Raw genomic sequence first — 19,440 nt, 5'->3', positions numbered from 1 at the left:
CTGTTCCTTAATCTTCTATTTGGATCTGGCTTATTATTTTTTGCAGACTGTTAGAACAATTTTATAAAAATTAAGCTTGAACTTTCGATTATGTCAAAAAGAGTTTCCAATTCTGGAGCTGCCAAAGGATCTACAAAACGAAAGCATGTTTTGATGTCCATTAAACAAAAAGTGGAATTGCAACAAAAAATGGATAAAGGCCTATCCATCTCAAAAGTGTGGCATTGGAAAGTCCACTATATATGACACAAGAAAAAGGAGCTTTTTGTGGGCTTAAAGAACTTACATTGAAAGAAATGTTTAATAAAGTAAACAAATAAATATTAAGCTTTTTTTTTTTTTTTTTTTTTTTTTTTTTGTAAATTTTGATACCCTTTAGATAATAATTGTTCTTTATTTCATAAATTACGATTCTTATTTTTAATTGTATAATTTCTGCATGCCATCTTACCAGATTTAAATTGATGATCTATAATCTGGAAAAATTCCTAATCCAGAATCACAGAAGTTTCGACGAGTCCGGATTACGGACTTTGCACTGTACTACATTTATTTGCATACTTTTTTTTTTTTATATTATCCAGAAACTTTTCTGTGATAGCAAAATTTAAAGCATTATAGATAACACATCACATAGTAATTAAAATTAACAATATTGAAAGCAATAATTGTAACTGACTTCTTAGAAAATATTTTTATATGCATACACTCTTAAATCTACCAAATTCTTCCTTTCACACGTCTCCTTAGAAATTACAAAAAGCATGTTATCTTGCCCTCTTGATTTTCAAAAGGGAAAATTCAGTAGCTGAAACTACATGAATAAATACGGCATTACAATTAATGGTACTATTCGGTTTCGAGGGCCATAAAAAAATTGCAGCGAAAATGTATGCGCACAACCGCCAAATCTAGCAAACGCACCCATTTAACAGCACGCCAAATCTAGCGTACGCGCTGATTTCAAATTGTGTAAGTTTATATAGTTCTATATTTCTTAAGACGCCATTGAAATACTAGTTTCATTTTTAAATCCTTTTTTGATATCCTATGGATTTAACAATTTGGGAACTGCCCATGACGAAAAGTCGGCAATAGAATTTTGGGCAAAGTGGCAGAATCACCCACTGCTTGACGCGTTTTTAAGAATTGCACATATGGTATTCATGTGCACATCAACCTATTTTGACTTAAAAAAAATCCTAGAATTGCACGAAATGGCACTGCGCACACCCTTGCCTTTATCTATGTGCACATCGACGCGGCAAAAAATAAGTGAGCAATTCTGCACTTTACCAAGAATATTTTCAAAGAAAAGGCATCATTCATTATAGAAAATTACGTTTGAACAACCAACGAGATGAAATTATGCTTTAGCGATAAGTCAGTAGCGAAATAGCGATGCAGGCATACATTCAGTTATGTTTATTTTTATATAAATTATAATAATGATCTAGCCTTTTTCATATAAATTATAATAATAAAAACGTATTATATGAAATTAATCTTTCATCTAAATTAAAACATCAATCTTAAATTGTTATTTACTATTATCCTTCCTTTCTTGTCGCAATTATTATTGGCAGCATTGGCATCAACAATAGTTTGGCGATTTTTTACTGCCCTCGAAACCAAACAGTACCCAATTAATTTAGCTATAGCCTATACAAAGATTTCTTCTGAATTTAAATCACACTAGATGATAACTGTAAATTTAAAATACTACAGTCTATATTGCTTTACATTCTCATAAAGTAATCACTAACTCATAAGAGAAAATACTGACAAAACATGTACAGTAAGACCCTGCTTAACTCTGTTTCGTTTAGCGCTTTTATTTCAACCTGGGGATTCCCCGAAATTGTGCGCACCGCTAGGTTTCCAAATAACATATATGGAACAGTGTTGTTCTTGTTTGGTGCAGTACAGACGCATTTTTATCATTTGAAACATTCGTTGACATTATTGTAAGTATAAATTTATATATTACTATAACGATTAATACAGTAACAAATATTATGATCTTTAGTTTTTATCATGGTGATAATAAAAAACAAGAAAAGAAAGCAACCAGAAAAAGCATTTCACTGGAAATTAAAATGCAAGTGATTAGAACATTAGATTCTAGTGAACGTCAATCTCAAATTAGTGCTGCATTGAATTTAGGAACTTCAACAATAAGGACAATTCTTAAGAATAAAGAAAAAATACTGTCATCCGCAACTGCAACTAGAACTATCCATTCTAGAAATAACATTATAGAGGAAATGGAAAAACGACTGTCTATATGGATTGACGACGAAATTGAACGCAATATGCCATTAAGCCAATCTATCATAATGCCTTCTTGACAAAAAGGCAGAAAATTGGAAACACAGAATAGACTGAATGATCTGACTGACTTAGAATTTTATTTGTTTATATTATTTTTATTTTTGTAAGAAATAAATGTTTGATTTTACTTTTATTAGAAAAAACATTATTAAATTTAATACCTAACCAAATTTTTGTCCATTTTCCCCTAACCCCATTATTTACATGTTAAGATAGCCTCGTTTAGCACTGTTTCGCATTACGCTCTACTTTGATAGAATGTATCCTTCGCCTTAAGCTTAAGTGGGGTCTTACTGTATAAAATTAATGTAACAAAGCTATATTTTTTCTATAAATAAACATAATAATACACAATACTTTTGCATTCAAACTGCAAGCTTCAACAGATGGCTTAAATAAATTATAAAAGTGAAATAAAGCACTTAATAATGCTTAAAGTACGGTAATTACAAATCTCATCCAATATATTCTAAATATTATGTCATATTGTTTCCTACTCAACTGCACTGAAATATATTTCCATCAGCAAATGTCATTATTGCCTTTAGAATAATTAATAATTGATTTGATTAGTTCATATTAACAGACAATAAGTATAGAACTATTACTTTATTATTCTGCTGAAAAAAACAATATGATTAAAACCGCTACAAATTAAAATTACTGACCTAATTAACAAAATTTTTACTCTGCAAAAAGTCATGAAATCAATTAATACAGTAATTTGAAAACACTTCAACAAGGGATATGCTTATTTCAGTCACGACAATGCATAACACTTGTTATATCGTGTGAGCTACAATACATGAAACGTTGAAAATTTGCACAAAATATATTCAAGGGAAGAAGGGAAAAAAAGTATGCTGAAATTAATAATTTCAAATTTGCTTTGCGTTGATGTGAGTATTTAATGTTCATCTGTCAATTAGAGTTCGAATTTAAATCTTGTATACAATATATGACTTTTGGTTTTATTAAAATATAAAAACAGGGCATAGTATAATAATTTCAACATAGGTTCGGTGACTATACGAAAATAAATCTCTTAAAAAATGACAAATTATAAATGATATGAATAAGATACATAATGGCATATTCAAATACCATTTCGTGCAAGATAATCATTCACCACAGACACCCAATTCAACAATTCCCATCATCTTATTGGTAAACACACATTTAGATAGTAGAAGTAGTAGTGTTTGTATGAAAGAATATTCAAAACAACTTTCTGATTATAGGGACCGTCGAGATGGAAGAACGGGTCCCCCCCCCCTTTTTTTTTTTTTTTTTTGCGATCTACTCGACGACGAAGATCGTATTTTATTCTAGAGTGTCAAGATGTAGAAACATCCTCTTACTCGGCTTCTGATAAGGAATTTAGAGGAAAAAATAAAAGAACAGTCTAGTAGGAGGTGTGGGAGGGGATGAGATGAGAATTTGGTCCGCGATAGTGGCGGCTAAGGCTTACTATAAAGGATATCTCACACACACACACAGAAATCGTATTTTATTCTCGACTGTCAAGATGTAAAAACATCTTTTTACTCAACTTCTGATAAGAATTAGGGATGAGGAGAAAGAGTAGAGTGGAAGGAGGTGTGGGAGGCGGAAAAAGAGAGTCAGGTCCGGGCTAGCGGCTGCGAAAAAGGAGGGAGGTAAGTTCAGTGTCGTTATAAGATGTAGCCGCAGGTGGCAGGCCGCAGAGTCAGTTAAGAGTGAATGAGTCAATTAAGGTTGTAATTATCTCTAGTAGTTCTAGCGGCGGCGAATGGGGGGTGAGGCGTGACCTTCGAGAGGGACCTTCCCTCTCCCTCTCGAAGGTCACGGGTGAGGCCAGTGACGTTACAAGATGAGACTGCGGGTGAAACCACAAAGTCAATTAAGTGTGAATGAATTAATTTTGATTTTATTTGTTATGTAGGTAGCATGTCACGGGGATCATGCTGTTTTTCCCTAGGGTGAGGGGAGTGTCTGAGAGTGCAAATAAGGCTATTACTCTGAGACTGTACTGAGTGAAAGAAGTTGACCACTAAGCGTTTGATATAGGTTTTAACAACGTTAATTTTAATGCAAAGGATGAGCCATTTTTCCAGATTTATGAGATAGTTTTGGAGTTGGTTCCTTACGGCGATTGGTGTGCAGGTCCCGACTGGTTTTCCGACATGAATTTCGACCGGTGTCCAGACTAGACCCCTTAGAAAAGATCACGTTTCATAGAAACATTTAGAAAAATTTGAACAAGACAGATTTCCACTGTCAGGTCTTGAACGGTGTAACACCTGGGTACCTGGGAAACGAGGCTTTAGTAAGAACACAGAAGCAGAAGCTAAAATTATTTAAATTTTATTTAATAACTATAAAACTAATATTACAAGACAATATTCGCCAGATCTTTTATAAATAGTATCACTAAAGAAAAAAATATTTATAAAATGAACATGATTTAATTTCGAAAACTGACTTCATGAACAAAGTTCAGTTTTCTTGGACGCCTGGGTAGAATCCTATCCTAGTCTAATGAATGGTCGGTTTCCGATTGTTGTCTAGCGTGGAGGTTCGAAAACTGAGGACTACAAACAACGAGTTTAGATTAGAAGGAGGGAGGGTTCAACTGAGAAAGTGAATCCTCGGCGGCCATATTTCTCTCAACATTATGACTTGACATAGAAATTTTTATTAATTTTTTTTATTTTCCATTTTTATATTTATTTACTTATTTTTAGGATTTTTTTTACTTTTATTTATATTTTTATTTTTATGTTTTACATTCACTGATCTTATTTATATTATTTTCTATATTATTTTTATATATTCTTTGATTTGTTTTTACAAAGTTTGCATTATTTATCTTTTTTATAATCTTCTATGTTTATTTCAACTTTACTTGGAATTCGATTTCATAATGACAATTTCCAATGTTTAATTTCTACAAATAATATAGTACTCAAATGCATAAAGATGAAAGTGTCGGGGACGGTTACTCGAGTTTTACAGGATTTCTCTACAGTAATTGATTTTTATTCAAAATTGAATTGACTAAAATGCTTCATGAGAATAAGTTCTTTGAGTATCAGCATTTGCGGTTTTGCAGCTGAAGATGGTGGTTCGGTAAAACCATCGAAACTAGTCCTGTGAAAATTTGGTAAATATAACGCTGATTTTTGTTGTTTGACTTCTGAATTAGTATCAGCATTAGTTCATAATTCCTACTATTCGCGGAAATATTTGGCCTGACTAGAATTGACGGTTTGGCTTTAACTTATAACTCGAGTAAAGACGAAACACTTTCGTATTTACGTATTTTTATCAATTATTGTTCATTGAACGGGAGTCGGTTTGTTCCCCTTGAAAAGTCAACTAATTTCCGATCAATGACAATGATTACATGTTTTAATTTTTCCTTTTACAATTGAAATATTATTCTTCGTGATGATTTAACTCCAGTCCCCGTTAAAACATTATTAACATTTTGCTTTCTAATTACTTCAAAACATCTTTCAAAATATAACTTACCAGTATGGATGCACACTTTTAAAATAATTCTACTTTAATTAAACTTAGGAGATAATATAATCAATTAATCAATACTGTTTAGGCAATAAATTATTATTAACTAACTTTGCAGCAATTGCGCAATTAATAATAACTTGTATTCGCACTAAATGGATTTAAGATCATACAACATTTGATATGCTAAATAGCAGCTATTAGCGCTATTTATCTCTTACCTTATGTACCCACTTTATATATTATCTCCATCCTTTTTAAGTTTTAAAGTTCTTATACAAAAACTTTACTGTATTGAAGGTTAGCAGCCTCCTTACTTTTATATCTTGCTAGTTTAACTCATATTGAAATCACTAAATGTCATTCCACTAGATGACAAACTTGAAAATTTAACGCCATGCCTGCTACAGGTAAACCCAAAAAAACAATTTCTATGAAAAACATTTAACTGTATTTACATGATTACATGCGGTACTTGACATATTAAATATATAGGACAGACTAAAAACAATCTTAAATTTCGAATCAATAACCATAGAGCTCAAATCAAAAAATTCAACGCACAAAAAATAGCATTAAAATAAGTACACCATCACAACTTAATACAGCAGAATTAGAACACTTTAAACACCATGACTTCAACTCTATTCAACTTCAGATACTAGATATAATACCCAATCACAAAACACGAATTTTTCAGGAATCTCTCTATATACTAAAACAAAGTTCACTTTATCCATATGGACTTAACACTTATATACATAGTCATAGAGATACTTCTAAGAAGTCTATTTTCAGCCAATTTAAACTCTACAGCATCAAAACGCAGAGAGGAAAAAGAGGAAGCAAAATAAAAAATAATGCGAGATTTTTATCCACTTTGGATACACTTGCATTGAAAAAACAATTGAAATGTTTTTCTGACTCAGACTGCTTTCCCAAGAAACTTCTCAACTGGTTACACTCCTGTACTAATAAATTCCTTATCAAACTAAAAAAATTCATTCAAGAAAGCTACGACGACATACAAATCATTAAAGATATGTTTCTTGATTTTAGTCTTTTCAGACTCTCTAATAGTCTCACTCAACGCAAAATTTATTTTAAAGTCAATTTTCTGCATCCGCAGTTTGACAATATTCATTTCTCAAGAATCATCAGAGATTGTAAAGATTACTTCCCCGCAGTTGACACAATACCAATGATTGCATTTAAATATCAAAGGACCTTAAGCAACTTGCTTACTAACCACCATGAAATAGATGAAACTGCAGAATGACATTGTAAGACACCAATTTACAGCAATTATGTAGATTCTCATCACCAGCACATAATTACTGGCAACCTGAATATCATACAAAACCATCAACTAAAAACACTAATGAGTTATGGTACAAAATTTAGACCAGTCAGAAACATGACTACAAATTAGTGTTACAAGACTTTCGAAAACAACATCAACGAATTTATAGTTAAAGCAAGCTATCAACTGAATATACCCATAGATACCTTCTTAAAATGGAAAGCTAAAATTCTTCAACGCATATCCACAGAAATCAGTCACCTCAAATTTAAAAGTACACTGAATTGGTCGCAACTTACATCAGATATTAATAAATTAAAACAGCTTTTTACTATTACAAAAATAGATAAAGCAACTAATAACTTTAGCATTATATGAAAACAATTCTACACTGAGATTATTCATAAAGAACTTCTCAACGCAACTACTTATCAATTAGCCAACCTTACAGAAACATCTATAATAAACAAGATTAAAACTTTTCATAAGAAACTTAATATTACTTTCAATGCAAACTACAACAGATTTACTAATCTTTATGCGATTCCCAAATTCCATAAAACACCATTAAAATTTAGATTTATAGCTAATGGAACTAATAATTATAAGAAAAATATAGACTATTATTTTTCAATTCAACTTAATAAAATCTGTAAATTTATTTTCAATGATTGTAACACTAATCATAACTATTGCTGGATCATTCATAATAACACTCCTGTCATTAATACCATTCATACCATTAACATCCAAAATATTAACTGCTATGATTTTGAAAACTTATACCTCACTTCCTCTAGAAGAAATCTATACCAGTCTACTTGATCTACCAAAACTTTTCCCTAATATACTCAATATCATGACTCTTGACAAATGGAAAACCTACCTAAAATGCACACTTTTTCATAACTACATCAAGTTTCAAAATCAACTTTTTAAACAAGTCAGAGGATTGCCAATGGGCTTACATTCCAGCACCTCGATCTGTAATATCTTTTTATTTGTCAAAGAATTTAACTTCCAAAAAAATCTACAACCACAAGAGTTAAATTACTACAAACACACCTACAGATATATTGATGACCTTATTACAATTAATAATTTTGGTAAAATTGAAAACTCCGACATTTATCCGTATTGTCTTAAACTTAATAAAACTAATAATTCACAATAATAAATAGCATAGACTTTCTAGATCTTCAAATCATTAACTACAAAAAAAATTTACTTTTTGACAAAACAAGAAACTTCAATTTCAATACTAACAAATTAATAAATTGGAACTCCAACATATCCAAAAAAGTAATTAACAATACTATAATTAATCAAATACAACGAATTAAAACTATATGCAAAGATACAATAGATTTACAACGCGAAATTATGATCCTTATCAAAATTCTCAAAAATAATCTAATTCCCTTTCAATTTATCAACCATTGCCTTAAAAGAGCAGGCGTTAAATACTCACTCTAAATCATTTAACTGATAGGGATATGATAATTTATTCCTAAACCTGAGAAGGCGGTATAAGTTGGATGACTGTCAGTTGAAAGATTTGTATATAGTGTAATTACTCAATTGTATATATTGTAAAAAGCTAATTGTCTTCAGACATATACTGTTACTATACTGTTACTAAAAAAATGGGCCTATTTCCTGCCTTTAGACTGTCTATTAGCTCTTGGACAGCGAAAATGCCTTTTTCCTTTCTTAAATTCTTAATCATTGCGACACGACAATTAGCCAGAAATTAATTAATTTCCGTTCACTAGTATTTTCAAAAAAATCTTAACAGACGGTTTCTCTCAGATAAGAACTCCACAAAATACATCCCTCAAGAATTCCAAGTCCCACCCACTACCATAAATTACTTCACCCAAGTCTTACCGACTGATATTATTCAAAGCCCCTACTGCCGCTAAGAATTTTCGGACACCCTACACTTCTGAGTCAGACACGAAGAGAACACTTTGCCAACTCCCCCACTAGAAAGAATGTAAGTTACTTAATACCTTTCTGGCCTTTATATCTTCATGTACATTCACTGATCTTATTTATATTATTTTCTATATTATTTTTATATTATCTTTATATTTTCTTTGATTTGTTTTTACAAAGTTTGCATTATTTATCTTTTTTATAATCTTCTATGTTTATTTCAACTTTACTTGGAATTCGATTTCATAATGACAATTTCCAATGTTTAATTTCTACAAATAATATAGTACTCAAATGCATAAAGATGAAAGTGTCGGGGACGGTTACTCGAGTTTTACAGGATTTCTCTACAGTAATTGATTTTTATTTAAAATTGAATTGACTAAAATGCTTCATGAGAATAAGTTCTTTGAGTATCAGCATTGGTTCATAATTCCTACTATTCGCGGAAATATTTGGCCTGACTAGAATTGACGGTTTGGCTTTAACTTATAACTCGAGTAAAGACGAAACACTTTCGTATTTACGTATTTTTATCAATTATTGTTCATTGAACGGGAGTTGGTTTGTTCCCCTTGAAAAGTCAACTAATTTCCGATCAATGACAATGATTACATGTTTTAATTTTTCCTTTTACAATTGAAATATTATTCTTCGTGATGATTTAACTCCAGTCCCCGTTAAAACATTATTAACATTTTGCTTTCTAATTACTTCAAAACATCTTTCAAAATATAACTTACCAGTATGGATGCACACTTTTAAAATAATTCTACTTTAATTAAACTTAGGAGATAATATAATCAATTAATCAATACTGTTTAGGAAATAAATTATTATTTACTTCTAAGAACATATAGTGAATTACAGTTTTAGAAAACAGTACTTCCTTTTATTCTTCATTTGCTAAAGATCATCGGTAAAGTAAAATGAGTGGTACGGGCAAAATGAGACGAAAGCAAGTCAAGTGGCCGCCATCAGTCGATGAATAAGGTGTGAACCATGGCGCGTTGGTAGTCTCTTTAAGTGCTTTGTTTTGAAGAACTTGGTTGTGTTGAAGGTGAGTTTTGGCAGCATGGTCAGACAGGACTAGGATAGAGTAATGATGGTCAAAGTATAGATTTATATAATAGGAGTTTATTAGAAGCGTAATTATAACAGTTCCTAATGAGAAGATACTCATATATGTATATATAAATTTAAGAAAATAAATAATAATATTATTATTATATTATCAACTATGCCTCCGCAAATATTTTAATATAAATATTATTAAATTTCTTTTCGCCTTTTCTGTATTGTTTAATTGTTTATTTAGATGTGGGCTAACAGATGGTGTTAGTTGTCCACATTTCTGCCAAATATACAAGAATACGTAATGTAGCATTTTGCGCGTGCTTTTCAGAGCTCAAAGATGCCTGGCAGGAAGCGTTTCGCGAGTGATATAACCTATATTCCTGACTATATTTCCGACACTGATAGTAGTTCTGACTCTGATTTCAAGTATATTGAAGATAGTTATAGCGAAACTGATGAGAATTTCTCGGATTCCTCTGCAGATAGTGATGAATCTGAAAATTCAGTTTGTATTGAAAACTTTCGACAGTGGTGCAAAACTGATATGCAAAGTATTACATTATGCAAATATTTTCATTAGTATATATGTTTCACCTTTGCATTTTATAAAATAATTCATAACTTAACCAATGTTAATATTCAAAATTTTCCTTTTATATCATTATTCTTCAATTTCAATATTCTGACAACCTTTGTCTATGATCTAATTCTATATTGAAAAAAACTCTTTTTACAAAAAATTGTTGTATATTTTAACTGTAAAATATATGTAGATTTGAAATATGTAATAAAAGAATACTCAATTTATGAACCTATTTTGATAAATAAAAAGTACGCAGTGAAAGGGTTAAACTATCATTAATTAACAAATAATAAATTATGATAGTTAAATCAATAAATACTATGTTTAATTTATGTTTTAACAAATATACTACGTAATTTATATATATATATATATATATATATATTGGCTGATGTGGTCTTGTTTTGTGTATGGATATATGTTTTTTGTCTGCTGCTGTTTTTTTTTAAATATATGAAAATGTTGGGAACGATAATAACTAAAGTTACTTTAGTTAAAGTAGTACAGTTGAATCCGGTTAATTGAACCACCGGATAATTGGACCAGCCGCTTTTCCGGACCAAATCCTATGTACATAAGCCTAATATTATTCGTTTATTTGGACCAAAATTCCATTTAATCGGACCAAAAAAAAAAAAAAAACGTGAGAGCGAATAAGAAACAGAAGCCACATGTCGGCCGCGTACAGCGGATGTACAGGTGGTCTGCGACATATGGAAGGATCTGTAGTTGTGCCTCCCCAAGAAGCTCCTTTTATCAAAGGTCAGGAATTCCTTAAAGTGTATGACAGAAGCAAAACTGGTGGGAGGTGAACATGCGCACCATTTTCTTTGACCTGTGCGTCCGAGATTCGAGGAAATGAACAATAGAGTGTCCGGCTCCCCCTGAAAGGAATTTCTGCCTGTCAATCATGATTAAAGTTTACACGAGAAAGCTATCATTTCATCATTTTTTTAGGATGATTTTAGTGCCAAAGCTTTGAATGGCGAGCATTTTATCTCCCTCTTGACCTCAACATCTTGAACCCGAAATACCAAGGTTTCTTCAGACCACTTTAGTCAGTAAACTGTGCACGTGTTTGTATCCCTTGCCAAAATGCCACGACAGGACTTGACGTTAGCTGAAAAAATTGGTTTCCTGGGTAAGCTCAAGCAACAACCACGAAACACTAGTCAGCGTCGTTTGGTGGAAATAACCGGATTGGCAAAGAACCCAAGATGCACAGCAACGTCGTAACGACGTTGCAAACTCGTCTCGGATGTCTCGTTGCAATATGTCGTCTTTAAGACACCCAGATGTCCGCGAACATCCACTGTTTTGCTACCGTTGCAAAGACATCTTCATTACGTCTTTGCAGATGAGTTTTTTGTCGCATAGACGTCGTTATTGCGTCTTTCGCAAGTGATATTTTGGTTGTGAAAGCATCGTATCACGACGTCTTAAAGACGCCTAAATGTTCGCAAAATTCAACCTTTTTTCAACAGTTGTGAAAATGTCGTTATTATGTCCTTGTGTTACATATTGATTAATGCAGAAAAATAAGATTAATAATTAATATATTTTTCTACTTTTTAAAATTTTTGTATTCTTTGTATTTTTCTAAAGTTTAAATATTTTATCATTTCCTTAAAACCAGAAGATAATACAATTTTTTCTCTTTAGATTAACTATGCATAATTAATAATAGCCGTAATTATTTTCAGTACTTTAAGGTTTTTAAATTTCTCTTTAGACTAAATATGCATAATTAATAATAGCCTTAATTATTTTCAGTACTTTAAACTATATTTTTTAAATAACTTCAGTTCTAAGTTACGATTATTTAAGATTTCATCATTTTTTTTCCTTAAGTGAGAGTAATTATGAAAGTGGTTATTATAAATATGTAACATTAATAGTAGGTTTTAAGTAAATAAAACTCAATTAGACATAAAGTAAAGATATATATGTGTGTAAAAAAAAAGAGCGTTTCTGATAACAGCATTATCACATTTATTTCTGCTAAATCTCAGAGACATGGAAAATTGTCCCTGTCATGATAAATTAGGAAGCGGTTCGTAAGGTAACATAATCAGTATTTTACCTTAACTCAAGTATAAATAAATTTATTCGCGTTTCACAGTAAAAAATATAAGCATTAACTTTTATATCTCCAAGACATGCGAATGAAAGACAGTATAAAGTAGTTAATAAATGTGATAAAAAATATATCTAAATCTAATAACTTCCCATATTCCTATCTAAAATGAAACAATAATCTAACAAACAACATACATGACAGCAGAATTTAAGAAAAAAACATGAACTAGTAGTGTTTAAAAGTATAAATAGCAGAAGGAAGGTAACAGAAATAAAATTTCGAATTAATAAAAAAAATTGTGTTTTTTTAATAGTAAGCAATTAAAAGTGCAATACTTATGTATTGCACTATTTGCTAGTTACCGCCGCATGATCAGAATACACTGTTATTGGCGCTCTTCCAAAATAGACTCGGAACTTTTGCACTGCTAACAGAACTGCAAGTGCCTCTCTCTCGGTCGCGGAATAATTTCTTTGCGTTTGATTTAAAGTTCGACTAAAAAATGCCAAGGGCTGCTGATTTTGCGAAAGAACTGCTCCTACCGCATAATCAGAAGCATCCGCTGAAATTTCTAAATTCTCATCCTTTTCAGGAAATTTCAAAATAGGGGCTTGCGTTAATGTTTGCTTTAATTTTTCGAAAGCACTATTGGCTTCGGCCGTCCACGAGAATTTTGCCTTTTTCCTTTTTAATTTTAACAATGGTTCAGCAATAGTTGCAAAATCTTTTATAAAGGACCTATAATATGAACAAAGTCCTAGAAAAGAAGAGAGCTTCTTCGCCGTATTTGGCGGCGGATACTTTTGCACAGCGATTATTTTTGATTCGTCTGTCTCGATTCCTTTCTAAGATATTTTGTAACCCAAGTATTTTAATTCAGGGGCTGCAAATTTGAACTTTTCGACATTAACTTTTAGACCGGCCTCATTTAATAATGAAAACACCTGTCTTAAATCCTGTACATGTTGGTCCAGATTATCACTAGTAATAATGATATCGTCTAAGTAGATAAATGTGGACTTTCCAAGAACAGGCCTTAGCACAATGTCCATACATCGCTGAAATGTTGCCGGTGGCCCTGAAAGGCGAAACGGCATACGCAGGAATGCATAAGTGCCAGACTTGGTTATAAAGGCAGTCTTAGGCACGTCCTCCGGTCTAATCCCTATTTGAAAATAACCAGTCGTTAAGTCTAAAGTCGTCATGTATTTGGTAGACGTTATGTTCCTTAGAATTTCTTCAGTAATAGGTAACGGATATAATGGATATTTAGTTATGGAGTTTAATTTACGATAGTCAATCGCGAAACGCCACCTTTTTGGATGTGTTAATTGATAGTCATTGTTTTTCTTACATAAAACCACCGGGCTAGCATTACTACTTGAGATGGCCGTTATGATCTTTTTACGTAACATATCGCTAATGTGCCATTCTATAATTTTTTCTTTATTCTTATCATACCGGTATGCTTTGTGGCGAACTGGCATTGAATCTCCGGTGTCGATACTATGGTTAGTAACTTGAGTAAATCCTGGAATATCACTAAATAACGAAGCAAATTCACTTACCACTTCTCGGATTCTTTGTTGCTCTTCCTTAGGCAGGTGGCCAAGGTTTACCATTGGCAGTTCCGTTTTTTCTTCTCGAACTGGTTTCATCGTCAGCTTAAGGAACGCTTCATTAAAATCCAGCGTTGCTTCTGCCTCTGAAAGAAAATCTATCCCTAAGATAATATGTGCTTGCAGATTCTTTACTATAAAAAACATAACCTTTACTTGTTCGTCTTTGATACGGACGTATAGCGGTAATTTACCTATGCACTTGCATCCTTCTCCTTGCGCAGCTAACACTGTCGTATTATCCGAATTATATATGCGGTATTTCCGAAAATACTTCCTAAAAAATCTTCTGCCACACAGGAACACTGCGCACCTGTATCCAGGAGTGCGGTGGCTGGGATGTTATTCACCAACACTTCAATCTTTGGAAGAGTCAAATTTTTCACCATCAGTGTATTTAACTTGAAGGAAGAGGGGTTTTCTTGGCCTTCGGATTTCCGCACCCTCCCGTCAGCAGAAATCCGTTTTAGTTTAACTTATTTTTCATTTTCGTGCTTTCCTTCTTTTTCCACTGGCCTTGAGACTTTTTTCCTGGATTGCTATTGAACTTTCGACGTTCGCCGGCTGTTTTTGGATGCTCGGGTTTCCTTGCCCACTGATTCGATTTGCTTCCGTAGCCGTGCTGTTGCTGTGGTTGTGGCTCACCAAATTGGTTCCGTTGTTGATATTGGCGTCTTCTTTCAATGTCCGCCGTTCTTCTACTTTCAAACTGGATTGCTAACTCAAATAACTTTTCCAGTGTAGTCGGATTCCTTAATTCAATAAAGTCTTGTACTTGGGGAAGTAACCTCGGCAAAATCCCTTGAATTATCTCAGGATCCGGACGGTTTCCATACAAGAGTTTGAAGACGTGAATTTTTCTTAAAATAAAGGTGGAAAGATTTTCGATTCTTTGCTGATATATGCTGAAAAGTTCCGTTTCTAATTTCGCACGATCCCTTACGATAGGGAAGGCTTTTACTAGGGCAGTCTTGAAATTTTCGTAAGTATAGGTGGGACTTCCTGCTTGACCCAAGAGACTTCTGCCTATGCATTTGAACCAATTAAGCGCTTGGCCCCTCAAAGCGCTGGTAGCTAATATGGTTTTCTGGAACTCGTGCACGGGATACATCATGAAGTGGTCATCTAGTTTTTCCAAAAACCTGGTTACCGGTGAGTTTCCATTAAATGTTGCTTCTGGTTTCATCGCTGCGCGCATGGTCTGGACGATGTAACCAAATCCTTCCAGGGCGGTAGCTGGCATTTCTGGATTCTGAGCCGCTTCTGCAGGCAGCACAGGTTCTTCTTGAAACTCGGCCATGGTTATTCTTCTTCGTCGGGCGCCACTATCAGGTTCAGTGTTTCTCCTTACTTGCTTTGGGAACATTCAAAAACCTGACTCGGAACAGGGAGCTTACTAAAGCTATGTTCAATAAATGTGGGAAGTAGACAAAATACACAGGAAGGGTATACGAAACCCTTTATTTTTCACTCTTTACAATGATTTCCGGACTTCGGAATACAGAGACCAACTACTTGTGGTCTGAACGTAAGAATATAAAAATATTAACTAAACTCTAACTTAACTTTGGAATAACAAACAAGGGCCTCCGAGAAGATTGGCCGTATATTAACAGGAAGCCGTATGTAGTACAGAGAACTGTTAACACTACGATACGTTTAAAATTATCAACAGGATTAAACCTCTGGCCTTGAAGGCAACCAGCAACCGAGTAAAACTGCTAAGGCAAGCGGCCTGCTTCTACTAACTCCTTCCTCTTTTCTTGCTTTGCAAAAAGCCACAACTTAAGTACTTGGCGTTCGCCAGACAAATTTGCATAAATAAGTTAAAGCTTTTAATTCTGGCCGGAAGTAGAAAATAAGAAGTGATAGTAAATTAAAATAAAATAAACTTTAGTAAAACTTAAGATCCTTACAAGAGAACTTGATGATAGAGTTGATAATCTCAGTAAGATAAGTGATAGCATCGATAGGAAGATGTTTTAGAGCTTAGAACACAGAATTACCAGCATTATTAGCAGAAATACCAGCAACACCTGGAGCTTTTTTGGGTTTTAAGGAGCTAATATAATCGGCAACCAGCTTAGGCGTGGCGAGGAATGTAAAGTTCAAAAAACCTGGGCTTTTTAAGAAGGTATTAGCAGTATCACTAACTTTGGAGATATGATTGTTACCGTAAAGGGGAGTATTGGGAGTAAACGTATCTAGTATATCTTCAAAGGTGTTAGCTTTATCTTCGTCAGAATAAACAATTCTGTTGGTAACATGAAGTGGCGGAATTTGCCTGAATGATTTCTTGAATTTCTTTGCAATATCAAAAAGAGAATTATCTTCAGTTGCGAGAGAGTTGGGGAAGTTTCACCAGCGTTGCGTCTTGAAGTTACTAATGTCCTTTTTGATGTCCCGTTGAAGAGCGTTCAGTTGCGTTTTGAACCTTGGGTCTCTTGTATTTTGCTCGTTTTTCCTAATACGATTTTTGCATTTGATTTTTTGCCTTATTTTGGCTGGAAGGAGAAGAAAAGGATGGGAATTCATGAACTTATTGGTAGAGAAATTGATAGCATGTTGAATATAGGTTGTAAACTTCTTGATTTAAGACTCAATATCGTCTATTCGCTTACGCGTCAAACTATTACGCTACCAGCGTATCACGGACTCTGAAGAGACTACTATATTCTAAAGTATTCATTTATTTAATAAAACATCACTCAGGTATATAACATACAACTAATTTTCAATAAGCCTAACTAACTACAGAAACATATTTTCATAATTCTATGAATTGCCCTGCTGCCACTTTCAAGAAACCAAACTAAAAACAATTATTAGTGGCCAAAATGTAAAAGTAATAAGTACTGTAAAATTATAAGTATAAAATTAAAGGAAAGTAAATACAAATTACAAACTGCATTGTTTTGAAATCCAACATCCTCCCACCTTAAGTTGTTGGGAAACAACTTAACCTATTAGCAAGAAAACTTAAAAACATAAACGAACTGCATTAATGTCTAAACATTTATAAAGTCTAGTGTTTGGATAGTCCTGACTTCTAATCTACTCCTGGTTTTTTATACAGAATATTTCTGACCAATTTCTGTATTACTGGTGGTGCTTTCGATGGAAGAGGAGGTAAATCACTTTCATCATATGAGTCATTTTTCAAGCAAGAATTTACCGAACAAAAAGGATTGGCTCCTCCATATATTACATTTGCTAACGTTCCAGGTCTCCATAAATATGATCTCGAATAATCAATCACTGAGAAAGGACCTGCTTCAGCATTTACAACGTCTAGAATCATTAAGCTACTATATTTCCACCTTTCTCAGAATCATATGAATTGTAAACCAAATAGAAGCCTTCAAGAGAGCATCCAAAGTCAGTTACTGCAAGTCTAGGAGAGGAGGCTCCGTACTAGAAATTTAATAAAGTACTGTCAGTCTTTAAATCTGGATGAGTAATATCATTTTGAAACAACTGCACTAGAGCTTTCAAAAGTTGAGTAAGCAGTCGCAATGCTCTGTGACCAGAAACATCTATTCTTTTCAAATATTCTTTTATATTACAATTGCATCTCTTCATAACAAGAAACAGAGCCATATTTCTACAACATCCATCACTCAGAAGACGAATAGGAAAGGCTTGTGAATAGTTGGTGAAGGCACCAGGAAGCAAAGGTGTTTGATCTGCAAAAGCAAAATACATTTCAACTATATTTGGATGGGGCCACAATTTCTTTTTCCTGACTTTATATTTTGTCAGTTCACCCAAAGAAAACTCGCCAATAATTCGCGAAGAATTTGCATTTAGATAATTAATGATACATCTTTTTATCCAAGCAATCAACCGTATCACTTTGTCATAGCTTGAAAAATAATAATTGTACCAACTTAATCTGTAATGTCTGTATCCATTATTTTTCTTTTCGTTTTGCGGCTACAAGTTTTTGAGTAACTTAGAGAACAGATAGAAGAGTGCTCATCAGATTTTGTTTTTCTCTTTTCCTTAGCTATAGAATGCTCATCAATATTTTGTTCTGTGACAAGCCAGTTAGATGATGATTCTAATAACCAAGTGGGTCCCTCCCACCATTTGCTTGATAACAGTTGTCTAGCGGAACATCCCCGAGAAGGCAAATCAGCTGGATTCTGGATCCCAGGAAGGTGTGAATGCGCATCTGTGACATCATCTATTATTCTCAATTCAGTCCATTGTTTAAAGACATCATCATAGGTATCAAATAATTTTTCTGAATTCAGCTTTTTTGTTGAGACTTCAAGTCTTCTTATCGCTATATCTTTGTTGGTTGGGAGAGGCAAATAATCGTCTTTCCACGGTAGGGCAACTTCGTACCGCTCATCATCTTTGATTCGTAGAGTGTCTTGAAAATATTTCCTCGTAAGAAATTCCTTTTCCTTTCGTGATTTTACTTCGACTGGATCAGATATTTCTAAGATGTCTAAGTAAAAAAGGTCAGAAATATTGGCATCTTTCGCAAACATTGTTACAACCGTCATCGCCGTATCTTCCCTTTCAGAATTCACTGATGTTTTACCGATCAGTGTCCAGGACAGGTAAGTTTCTATAGCTACAATACCACTAGAAAGTACTATTTTTTTGTCCGTCAAAAGTCGACCAGCCACATCTGCACCAATTAAAAGATCAATAGGCCCTGATGAATCTTCAGTGTCATAAAATGCTATATTTATGGACTAGAGCTCTTTAATCCATGGCCCATTTAAGGCAGAAGCTACAGCATCACAGATTGTATCTTGCTCATAAATATCAAAAGTACAAGTAAAATTATCGTCTAAACTCTTTAGCTTAATTTTGTAGACATTATGCACATTTTCAGGTGTTCGTTTCCCTCCAAAAAAGGGGTGGCTCAAAATCTATTGCCTAGAAGGTATCAGGCCTAGAGTAGAAATTAAATCCTTCCTGAAATACGATTTTTGAGATCCTGTGTCATATAAAGCTTGAACACAAAGTGTAT

The 19,440-nt window shown here is 33.3% G+C and overlaps 1 protein-coding gene across 3 annotated transcripts in view; it reads right to left on the bottom strand.

Annotated features, from left to right (window-relative positions):
• The window catches only part of LOC118188587 (rho GTPase-activating protein 12-like), a 131,158-nt gene extending 127,578 nt beyond the window's left edge, over positions 1-3,580 (bottom strand). For 2 of the 3 annotated variants that reach the window (XM_035359063.2, XM_035359065.2), the window contains exon 1: positions 3,439-3,580. The gene's annotated coding sequence lies outside the window, so the exon portion shown is untranslated. The remainder of the gene's footprint in view (positions 1-3,438) is intronic. The other variant, XM_035359064.2, reaches the window with a different exon arrangement.
• Positions 3,581-19,440: the final 15,860 nt, after the last annotated feature.

Source organism: Stegodyphus dumicola, chromosome X1 (assembly GCF_044657685.1).
Source record: "Stegodyphus dumicola isolate Sdum_Otavi_A_Nest chromosome X1, ASM4465768v1".
Lineage (NCBI taxonomy): Eukaryota > Metazoa > Arthropoda > Arachnida > Araneae > Eresidae > Stegodyphus > Stegodyphus dumicola.
The sequence above is the reverse complement of the archived record's forward strand: the minus strand, read 5'-3'. Positions and strand labels throughout refer to the sequence as shown.